The sequence below is a fragment of the Hyperoodon ampullatus genome (assembly GCF_949752795.1).
Source record: "Hyperoodon ampullatus genome assembly, contig: SUPER_X_unloc_1, whole genome shotgun sequence".
In the NCBI taxonomy this organism is placed as follows: Eukaryota; Metazoa; Chordata; class Mammalia; order Artiodactyla; family Ziphiidae; genus Hyperoodon; species Hyperoodon ampullatus.
In genome coordinates this window covers 10555244-10567374 of record NW_027641097.1, presented here as the reverse complement: position 1 = coordinate 10567374, position 12131 = coordinate 10555244, and positions in this window count along the sequence as shown.

Sequence of the window (12131 nt, the reverse complement as noted above, 5' to 3'; positions counted from 1 at the left end):
TCACCACAATGCTCCACGCCCTTGTCATCTCAATGCTCCATACCCACTGTCATCACAATAATCCATGAAACTTGTCAGACCAATGTTCCATGCCCCTGTCATCACATTGCTCCATGCCCTTGTCATTACAATGCTCCATGACCCCTGTCTTCACAATGCTCCGTGACTCCAGACATCACAATGATTCATGACATTTCTCATCAAAATGGTCCATGCCCACTGTCATCAAAATAATCCATGAAACATTTCAAATCAATGTTCCATGCCCCTGTCATCACATTGCTCCATGCCCTTGTCATCACAGTGCTCCATGACCCCTGTCATCACAATGCTCCCTGACTCCAGTCATTACAAAGATTCATGACCTTTCTCATCACAATGATCCATGCCCTCGTCACACAAGGCTCTGTGATCTTTTTCACCACAATCCTCCATGAAATTTTCATCACAATGCACTGTGTCCCTTGTCATCACAATGCTCTATGCCCGTGTCATCACAATGCTCCCTTACACCTGTCATAAAAATGCTCCATGAACCCTGCCATCACAATGTTCCACGGCCTTGTCATCACAAGGCTCCATGACCCTTGTCATCACAATACTCCAAGACGTCTGTAATCACAATTCTCCATGCCACTCTTCATAACAATGATCCATGAACACTGTCATCACAATGCACCATGCCCATCATCATAATGATTCATGCTATTTTCATCACAATGAAATCAAAATGCTCCATGTCCCCTCTCATCACAATGCGCCAAATCCTTCTGATCACAATGTTCCATATCACTTGTCATCACATGCCCCATGAAGCTCGTCATCACAATTATGCAAGGTCTTCTCATCACAATGCTCCATGACCTTTGTCACCACAATGCTCAATACACTTGGCATCACAATGCTCGCTGACACTTGTCATCAGTATGCTCCTTGAACACTGTCACGACAAGGCTCCATGCATTTTTCATCACAATGATCCATTCTCTTTTCATCAAAATGCTCCAAGACCCCTGTAATCACAATGCTCCGTGACTCCAGTCATCACAATGCTTCATGACATTTGTCATCACAATGGTCAATGACCTCATCACACAAAGCTATGTGACCTTTGTCACCACAATGCTCCATGAAATTTTTATAACAATGCTCTGTGACTCTTGTCATCACAAAGCTCCATGACTTTGTCAGCACAATGCTCCATGAGCCTTGTCATCACAATGCTCGATATGCGTGTCAGCACAATGTTCCATAACCCATGTCATCACAATGATCCATGCACTTGTCATCACAATGCTCCACATCCTTGTCATCAAAATTCTCAATAAACTTGTCATCACAATGCTCGATGCACTTCTCCTCAAAATGCCTTCTCACCACTGATATCACAATGTTCCATCACTAGTCATCACAATACTCCCTCACCCCTGTCATCACAATATTCCATGACCCCTGTAATCACAATTCTCCATGCCCTTGTCATCCAAAGCTCCATGACGCATGCCATGACAATGCTCCATGGCCTGCTCATCACAATGCTTCTTGCCCTTGTCATCACAATGCTCCAACACTCCTGTAATCACAATGCTCCATGCCCCTTTTCATCTCAATGCTCCATGAACCCTGTCATCACAATTCCCCGTGCCCATCACCGTAATATTTCATGCTATTGTCATCACAATGAAATCAAAATGCTCAATGACCTCTGTCATCACAATGCACCAAACCCTTCTGATCACAATGTTCCATAACACTTGTCATCACAATGCCCCATGACGCTGGTCATCACAATTATCCATGGTCTTCTCATCACAATTCTCCATGATCTTTGTCATCACAATGCTCAATACACTTATAATCTCAATGCTCCCTGACAGTTGTCATCAGTATGCTCCTTGAACCCTGTCAAGAAAAGGCTCCATGCATTTTGCATCACAGTGATCCATTCCCTTTTCATCACAATGCTCCAAGACCCCTGTAATCACAATGCTCCATGTCCTTGTCATCACAGAGCTCCTTGACGCATGTCATCAGAATGCTCCATTGACTTCTCATCACAATGCTCCATGCCCTTGTAATAACATTGATTCAAAACCCTGTAATCTCAATGCTCCATGCACCTTTTCATCACAATGCTCCATGCCCTTGTCATCACAGTGCGCCATGACTCTTGTCATCGCAATGTTCCAAGCCCTTGTCATCAGAATGCTCCATTACCTTTGTAATCACAATCCTCCATGACACTTGGTATCACAATGCTCCATGCCATTGTCATCACAATGGACAATGACATATGTCATCACAATGCTCCCTGAAACCAGTCTTCACAATATTCCATGACCTTGTCATCACAATGTTCCATGCCCTTGTCATCACAATGTGCCATGCCCACTGTCATCACAATAATCCATGAAACATATCAGACCAATGTTCCATGCCCCTGTCATCACAATGCTCCATGCCCTTGTCATCACAATGCCCCATGACCCCTGTCATCACAATGCTCCGTGACTCCAGTCATCACAATGCTTCATGACCTTTGTCCTCACAATGGTCCATGCCCTCGTCACACAAGGCTCTGTGACATTTGTCACCACAATGCTCCATGCCCTTGTCATCACAATGCTCCATGACCCCTGTCATCACAATGTTCCGTGACTCCAGTCATCACAATTATTCATGACATTTGTCCTCACAATGGTTCATGCCTTCGTGACACCAGGCTCTGTGATCTTTGTCACCACAATGCTCCATGAAATTTTCATCACAATGCTCTGTGTCCCTTGTCATCACAAGGCTCCATGCCTTTGTCAGCACAATGCTCCATGACACTTGTCATCAAAATGCTTCATACGCTTGTCAGCACAATGCTCCACGACACATGTCATCACAATGTTCCATGCTCTTTTCATCACAATGCTCCACATCCTTTTCATCGCTATGCTCCATAAAACTTGTCATCACAATGCTCCATGAACTTCTCATCAAAATGCTCTCTCACCACATATATCACAAAGTTCCATCAGTAGTCATCACAATACTCGCTCACCCCTGTCATCAAAATGTTCCATGACAACTGTCATCACAGTGCTACATGCCCTTATCATCACATTGCTCCATGACCCCTGACAACACAATGTTCCATAACCCCTGTCACAAAATGCTCCATTACCCATTTCATCACAATGCTTCATGACCCCTGACATCACAATGTTCCATAACCACTGTCATCAAAATATTCCATGACACTTTTATTCAAATTGCTCCATGACCCTGTCATCACAATGTTCCCTGCCCTTCTCATCACAGTGGACCACGCCCTTGTCATGAAAATGCCCCATGACTATTGTCATCACAAAGCTCCATGACCCTTGGCCTCACAATGCTCCATGCCATTGTCATCACAATGCTCAATGAAATCTCTCATCACATTGCTCCATGCCCTTGTCATCACAATGCTCCATTACACCTCTCATAACAATGCTCCATGACCCCTGCCATCACAATATTCCACGGCCTTGTCATCACAAGGCTCCATGACCCTTGTCATCACAAGGCTCCATGACCCTTGTCATCACAATGCTCCAAGACATCTGTAATCACAATTATCCATGTCTCTTTTCATCTCAATGCTCCATGAACACTGTCATCACAATGCACCCTGCCCATCATCATAATGATTCAAGCTATTGTCATCACAATGAAATCAAAATGCTCCATGTCCTCTGTCATCACAATGCTCCAGACCCTTCTGATCACAATGTTCCATAACACTTGTCATCACATGCCCCATGACGCTCGTCATCACAATTATGCAAGGCCTTCTCATCACAATGCTCCATGACCTTTGTCACCACAATGCTCAATACACTTGGCATCACAATGCTCGCTGACACTTTTCATCATTATGCTCCTTGAACACTGTCATGACAAGGCTCCATGCCTTTTTCATCACAATGATCCATTCCCTTTGCATGACAATGCTCCAAGACCCCTGTTATCACAATGCTCCGTGAATCCAGTCATCACAATGCTTCATGACATTTGTCATCACAGTGATCCATGACCTCGTCACAAAAAGCTCTGTGACCTTTGTTACCACAATGCTCCATGAAATTTTTATCACAATGCTCTGTGACCCTTGTCATCACAAAGCTCCATGCCTTTGTCAGCACAATGGTGCATGACCCCTTTCATCAAAATGCTCCATGACCCCTGACATCACAATGTTTCATAACCCCTGTCATCACAATGTTCCATGACACTTTTCATTAAATTGCTCCATGACCCTCTTATCACAATGCTCCCTTCCCTTCACAACATAAAGCAACACGCCCTTGTCATAAAAATGCCTCATGACCTTTGTCGTCACACATCCCCATGACACTTGGCATCACAATGCTACATACCATTGTCTTCACAATGCTCCATGAAACCTCTCATCATATTGTTCCATGTCCTTGTCATCACAAAGCTCCATGACGCTTGTCTTCACAATGCTCGATGCCCTTCTCATCACAATGCTCCAGGCCCTTGTCATTACAATCCTCCATGACCCATGTATCAGTGTTCCTTGCCCTTGTCATCACAATGCTCCATGCCCACTCTCATCACAATAATCCATGAAAATTTTCAGACCAATTCTTCATGCCCTTGTCATCACAATCCCCCATTACACTTGTCATGACAAAGCTCCATGACCCCTGCCATCACAATATTGCACGGCCTTGTCATCACAAGGCTCCATGACCCTTGTCATCACAATGCTCCCAGACCCCTGTAATCACAATGCTCCATGCCCTTGTCATCACAAAGCTCCATGACGCATGTCATCAGAAAGCTCCTCGGCCTTCTCATCACATTTCTACATGCCCTTGCCATCACAATGCTCCAAGAACACTGTATTCACAATGCTCCATACCCTTGTCACCACAAAGCTCCATGACGCATGTCAGCAGAATGCTCCTTGGCCTTCTCATCACAATGCTCCATGCCTTGTCATTACAATGTTTCAGGAACTTCTTATCAAAATTCTCAATTGCCCTTGTCATCATAATGTTCCAAGCCCTAATCATCATAATGCCCCATTATCTTTCTCATCACAATCCTCCATGAAACTTGGCATCACAATGCCCCATGCCATTGTCATCGCAATGGACCATGATATATGTCATCACATGCTCCCTGACACCTGTCTTCACAATAATCCGTGACCTTGTCATCACAATGCTCCATGCCCTTGTCATCACAATCCGCCATGCCCACTGTCATCACAATAATCCATGAAACATGTCATACAAATGCTCCATGCCCCTGTGATCACAATGCTCCATGCCCCTGTCATCACAATGCTCCATGCCCTTGTCATCACAATGCTCCGTGACTCTAGTACTCACAATGCTTCATGACCTTAGTCATCAGAATCGTCCATGCCCGCGTCATCACATTGCTCTGTGACCCTTGTCATCGCAATGCTCCTTGCCTTTGTCAGCACAATACTCCATGACTCTTGTCAAAATAATGTGCCACATGCTTTTCATCACAATATTCCACAACCTTGTTATAACAATGCTCCATAAACATTGTCATCACAATGCTCCATGCACTTCTTATCAAAATGCTCTCTCACCACTTATATCACAATGTTCCATCACTAGTCATCACAATACTCGCGCACTCCTGTCATCACAATGTTCCAGGACCCCGTCATCACAATGTTACATGCACTTATCATCACAATGTGCCATAACACCTGTCATCAAAATGTTCCATGACCCTTTTCATCAAATTGCTCCATGACCCTGTCATCACAATGCTCCCTGCCCTTCTCATATCAATGCACAACGCCCTTGTCATCAAAATACTCCATGACATTTGTCATCTCAAAACTCGATGAGCCTTGGCATCACAATGCTCCATGTCATTGTCATCACAGTGCTCCATGAACCCTCTCATCACATTGAACCATGCCCTTGTCATCACAAAGCTCCATGACGCTTGTCATCACAATGCTCGATGCCTTTCTCATCACAATGTTCCAAGCTTTTTGCATTACAATCCTCCATGACCAATGTATCACAGTGTTCCGTGACCTTGTCATCACAATTCTCCATGCCCACTCTCATCACAATAATCCATGAATCTTTTCAGACCAATGCTCAATACCCTTCTCAACACAAAGCTCCATTACACCTGTCATAGCAATGCTCCATGACCCCTGCCATCACAATGTTCTACAGCCGTATCATCACAATGCTCCATGACACTTGTCATCACAATGCTCCAAAACCCTGTAGTCACAATGCTCCATGCCCTTGTCATCAGAAAGCACACTGACACATGTCATCAGAATGCTCCATGGACTTCTCATCGCATTAATCCATGTCTTTTTCATCACAATGCTCCAAGACCCCTGTAATCACAATGCTCCATGAACCTTGTCATCACAATGCATCATGCCCATCATCATAATTCTTCACGCCATTGTCATCACAATGCACCATGACATATGTCATCACAATGCTCGCTGACACCTGTCTTCACAATACTACATGATATTGTCATAACAATGTTCCATTCCTTTGTTATCACAATGTGCCATGCCCACCCTCATAGCAATAATCCATGAAACTTTTCAGACCAATTCTCCATGCCCCTGTCATCACAATGCTCCATACCCTTGTAATCACAATGCTCCATGAAACCTCACATCATAATGCTCCGTGAATCCAGTCATAACAATGCTTTATGACCTTTGTCATCACAATGGTCCATTCTCTCGTCATCATAATGCTCTGTAACACTTGTCATCACAATGATCCATGCCTTTGTCAGCATAGTGCTCCATGACCTTGTCATCACAATGCTCCATGCGCTTGTCAGCACAACGCTCCAAGACACATGTCATCACAATATGCCATGCACTTCTCATCACAATGATCCACAACCTTGTCATCACAATGCTCCATAAAACTTGTCATCAAAATGCTCCATGCACTTCTCATCTAAGTGCTCTCTCACCACTGATATCACAATGTTCCATCACTACTCATCACAATACTCCATCACCCCTTTCATCACAATGTTCCATGACCACTGTCATCAAAATGCTACATGCCCTTATCATCACAATGCTCCATGACTACTGACATCACAATGTTCCATAACACCTGTCATCAAAATGTTCCCGACACTTTTCAACAAATTGCTCCATGACCCTGTCGTCACAATGTTCCCTGCCCTTCTCATCACAATGCACAAAACACTTGTCATCAAAATGCTTCATGACATTTGTCATCACAAAACTCCATGACCCTTGGCATCACAATGCTCCATGCCATTGTCATCACAATGCTCCATGAAACCTATCATCACATTGCTCCTTGCCCTTGTCATCACAAAGCTCTATGACACTTGTCATCACAATGCTCAATGCCTTTCTCCTCACAATGATCCATGCCCTTCTCATTACAATCCTCCATGACCCATGAATCACCGTGTTCTGTGACCTTGTCATCACAATGCTCCATGCCCACTCTCATCACAATAATCCATGAAACATTTCAAACCAATGCTCCATGCCCTTGTCATCACAATGCTCCATTACATCTGTCATAACAATGCTCCATGACCCCTGCCATCACAATATTGCATGGCGTTGTCATCACAAGGCTCCATGACCCTTGTCATAACAATGCTCCATGACCCCTGTAATTAAAAGGCTCCATGCCCCTTTTCTTCTCAATTCTCCATGAACACTGTCATCACAATGCACCATGCCCATCATCATAAAGTTTCATGCTATTGTCATCACAATGAAATCAAAATGCTCCATGACCTCTGTCATCACAATGCTCCAAACCTTTGTGATCACAATGTTCCATAACACTTGTCATCACAATTCCCCATGACGCTCCTCATCAAAATTATCCATGGTCTTCACATCACAATGCTCCATGACCATTGTCATCACAATGCTCCTTGACATTTGTCATCAGTATGCACCTTGAAAAATGTCATGACAAGGCTCCATGCCTTTTTCATCACAGTGATCCATGGACTTTTCATCACCATGCTCCAAACCCCTGTAATAACAATGCTCCGTGCCCTTGTCATCACAAAGCTTCATGACGCATGTCATCATAATGCTCCATGGATTTCTCAGCACTTTGCTCCATGCTCTTGTCATCACAATGCTCCAAGGCTCCTGTAATCACAATGCTCCATGCCCCTTTTCATCAAAATGCACCATTACTTTTGTCATCACAATCCTCTATGACACTTGGCATCACAATGCTCCATGCCGTTTTCATCACAATGCACCACGACATATGTCATCACAATGTTCCCTGACACCTATCTTTAAAATATTATATGACATTGTCATAACAATGCTCCATGCCCTTGTCATCACAAAGATCCATGACCCTTGTCATCGCAATGTCCCAAGTCCTTGTCATCAGAATGCTCCATGGCCTTCTCATCACAATGTTCCATGCCCTTGTCATCACAATGCTCCAACACCCCTTTAATCACAATGCTCCATGCCCCTTTTCATCTCAATGCTCCATGAACCCTTTCATCACAATGCACCGTGCCCATCACCACAATATTTCAAGCTATTGTCATCACAATGAAATCAAAATGCTCAATGACCTCTGTCATCACAATGCACCATACCCTTCTGATCACAATGTTCCATAACACTTGTCATCACAATGCCCCATGAAGCAGGTCATCAAAATTATCCATGGCCTTCTCATCACAATGCTCCATGATCTTTGTCATCACAATGCTCAATACAATTATCATCACAATGCTCCCTGACACTAGTCATCAGTATGCTCCTTGAACCCTTTCATGACAAGGCTCCATGCATTTTTCATCACAATGATCCATTCCCTTTTCATCACAATGCTCCAAGACCCCTGTAATCACAATGCTCCATGTCCTTGTCATAACAAAGCTCCATGACGCATGTCATTAGAATGCTCCATTGCCTTCTCATCACAATGCTCCTTGCCCATGTCATCACATTGCTTCAAAACCCCTGTAATCTCAATGCTTCATGCACTTTTTCATCAGAATGCTCCATGCCCTTGCCATCACAATGCTCCATGACCCTTGTCATCGCAATGTTCCAAGCCCTTGTCATCAAAATGCTCCATTACCTTTGTCATCACAATCCTCCATGAGACTTGGTATGACAATGCTCCATGCCATTGTCATCACAATGGACAATGACATATGTCATCACAATGCTCCCTGACACCTGTCTTCACAATACTCCATGACCTTGTCATCACAATGTTCCATGCCCTTGTCATCACAATGCGCCATGCCCACTGTCATCACAATAAACCATGAAACATGTCAGACCAATGTTCCATGCCCCTGTCATCACAATGCTCCATGCCCTTGTCATCAAAATGCTCCATGACGCCTGTCATCACAGTGCTCCGTGACTCCAGTCATCACAATGCTTCATGACCTTTGTCCTCACAATGGTCCATGCACACGTCACACAAGGCTCTGTGACCTTTGTCACCACAATGCAACATGCCCTTGTCATCTCAATGCTCCATGCCCACTGTCATCACAATAATCCATGAAACTTTTCAGACCAATGTTCCATGCCCCTGTCATCACATTGCTCCATGCCCTTGTCGTCACAGTGCTACAAGACACATGTCATCACAGTGCTCCATGACTCCAGTCATCACAAATTTTAATGACCTTTGTCCTCACAATTGTCCATGCCCTCTTCACACAAGGCTCTGTGATCTTTGTCACCACAACGCTCCATGAAATTTTCATCACAATGCTCTGTGTCCCTTGTCATCACAATGCTCCATGCCTTTGTCAGCACAATGCTCCATGACACTTGTCATGAAAATGCTCCATGCGCTTGTCAGTACAATGCTCCATGATACATGTCATCACAATGTGCCATGCTCCTTTCATCACAATGCTCCACATCATTTTCATCACTATGCTCCATATAACTTGTCATCACAATACTCCATGCACTTCTCATCAAAATGCTCTCTCACCACATATATCACCATGTTCCATCACTAGTCATCACAATACTCGCTCACCCCTGTCATCAAAATGTTCCATGACCACTGTCATCAAAGTGCTACATGCCCTTATCATCACAATGCTCCATGACCCCTGACATCACCATGTTCCGTAACCCCTGTCACAAAATTCTCCATGACCCATTTCATCACAATGCTTCATGACCCCTGACATCACAATGTTCCACGGCATTGGCATCACAAGGCTCCATGACCCTTGTCATCACAATGCTCCAAGACCTCTGTAATCACAATTCTCCATGCCACTTTTCATCTCAATGCTCCATGAACACTGTCATCACAATGCACCATGCCCATCATCATAATGATTCATGCTATTGTCATCACAATGAAATCAAAATGCTCCATGTCCTCTCTCATCACAATGCTCCAAACCCTTCTGATCACAATGTTCCATAACACTTGGCATCACATGCCCCATGACGCTCGTCATCACAATTATGCAAGGTCTTCTCATCACAATGCTCCATGACCTTTGTCACCACAGTGCTCAGTACACTTGGCATCACAATGCTCGCTGACACTTGTCATCAGTATGCTCCTTGAACACTGTCATGACAAGGCTCCATGCCTTTTTCATCACAATCATCCATACCCTTTTCATCACAATGCTCCAAGACCACTGTTATCACAATGCTCCGTGACTCCAGTCATCACAATGCTTCATGACATTTGTCATCACAATGATCCATGACGTGTTCACACAAAGCTCTGTGACCTTTGTCACCACAATGATCCATGAAATTTTTATCACAATGCTCCGTGACCCTTGTCATCACAAAGCTCCATGCCTTTGTCAGCACAATGCTCCATGACCCTTGTCATCACAATGATCCATGCGCGTGTCAGCACAATGCTCCATAAACCATGTCATCACAATGCACCATGCAATTGTCATCACAAGGCTCCACATCCTTGTCATCAAAATGCTCCATAAAACTTGTCATCACAATGCTCCATGCACTTCTCCTCAAAATGCCTTCTCACCACTGATATCACAATGTTCCATCACTAGTCATCACAATACTCCCTCACCACTGTCATCACAATATTCCATGACCCCTGTAATCACAATTCTCCATGCCCTTGTCATCACAAAGCTCCATGACGCATGTCATCAGAATGCTCCATGGCCTTCTTATCACAATGCTCCATGCCCTTGTCACCACAATGCTCCAACACCCCTGTAGTCACAATGCTCCATGCCCCTGTTCATCTCAATGCACCATGAACCCTGTCATCACAATGCACCGTGCCCATCACCATACTATTTCATGCTATTGTCATCACAATGAAATAAAAATGCCTAATGACCTCTGTCATCACAATGCACCAAACCCTTCTGATCACAAAGTTCCATAACACTTGTCATCACAATGCCCCGTGACGCTGGTCATCACAATTATCCATGGTCTTCTCATCACAATGCTCCATGATCTTTGTCATCACAATGCTCAATACACTTATCATCACAATGCTCCCTGACAGTTGTCATCAGTATGCTCTTTGAACCCTGTCATGACAAGGCTCCATGCATTTGTCATCACAATGATCCATTCCCTTTTCATCACAATGCTCCAAGACCCCTGTAAACACAATGCTCCATGTCCTTGTCATCACAAAGCTCCATGACGCATGTCATCAGAATGCTCCATTGCTTTCTCATCACAATGCTCCATGCCCTTGTCATCACATTGCTTCAAAACCCATGTCATCTCAATGCTCCATGCACCTTTTCATCAGAATTCTCCATGCCCTTTTCATCACAATGCTCCATAACCCTTGTCATCGCAATATTCCAAGCCCTTGTCATCAAAAGGCTCCATTACATTTGTCATCACAATCCTCCATGACACTTGGTATCACAATGCTCCATGCCATTGTCATCACAATGGACAATGACATTTGTCATCACAATGCTCCCTGACACCTGTCTTCACAATACTCCATGACCTTGTCATCACAATATTCCATGCCCTTGTCATCACAATGCGCCATGCCCACTGTCATAACAATAATCCATGAAAC